A 676-nucleotide genomic window follows, 5' to 3' on the forward strand; every position below is an offset into this window, starting at 1 on the left:
TTTTATATTTATCATAAAAAAAGAAACAACTGAATAGTTTCTATGTTTGAAAATGGTTTGTAACCAGCCGGTACTAACTCAGATTCTGAATACAAATTTGTAAATTACAGTTAAATATACCTAATTTTAACATCGCTTTACATGCTGATCTTCTCGAGAATCAAATTAAAAAGGATTACAGCCCAGAATCTTTTACCTGGCTGCTTTTAGACGACGTAAAATATTACATGTCGGAATTTTATGGGGTTTTTGGAGCGTATTAATAAATATGTATGAGGATAGGAGGTATATTCGCTTTGAAAATATATTAGGTAGGCGGTTGATAAGTATGTACAGTTCGGCGTTTTCGTAAGAAACGATCGTTAAGAATGTGTGAACTTTCGTATTATAGTACCCGATAATAATTAATAGGTATTAAGTCCATTGTAATTATATTAGTAGTTCTATCTATGATCACTTAAGGCCTATTTACATAATACGAGCGAATGTTAATTCTGCTGTCAAATGCTGTTAGTGCAGGTAAATAGCAACAAAACTTTCCTTCGTTTATAAAATAAAATTATTATTTATTACTCTTTTTTTCTATTTTTCAGATGGTTTATAGGTAATATATTACCAGTTTACTCTTGTCTTAACACACCCTGAAATACTGTCAAATGGACTGATTTACCTCACC

This window comes from Trichoplusia ni, unplaced genomic scaffold (assembly GCF_003590095.1).
Source record: "Trichoplusia ni isolate ovarian cell line Hi5 unplaced genomic scaffold, tn1 tig00001141, whole genome shotgun sequence".
NCBI lineage: Eukaryota > Metazoa > Arthropoda > Insecta > Lepidoptera > Noctuidae > Trichoplusia > Trichoplusia ni.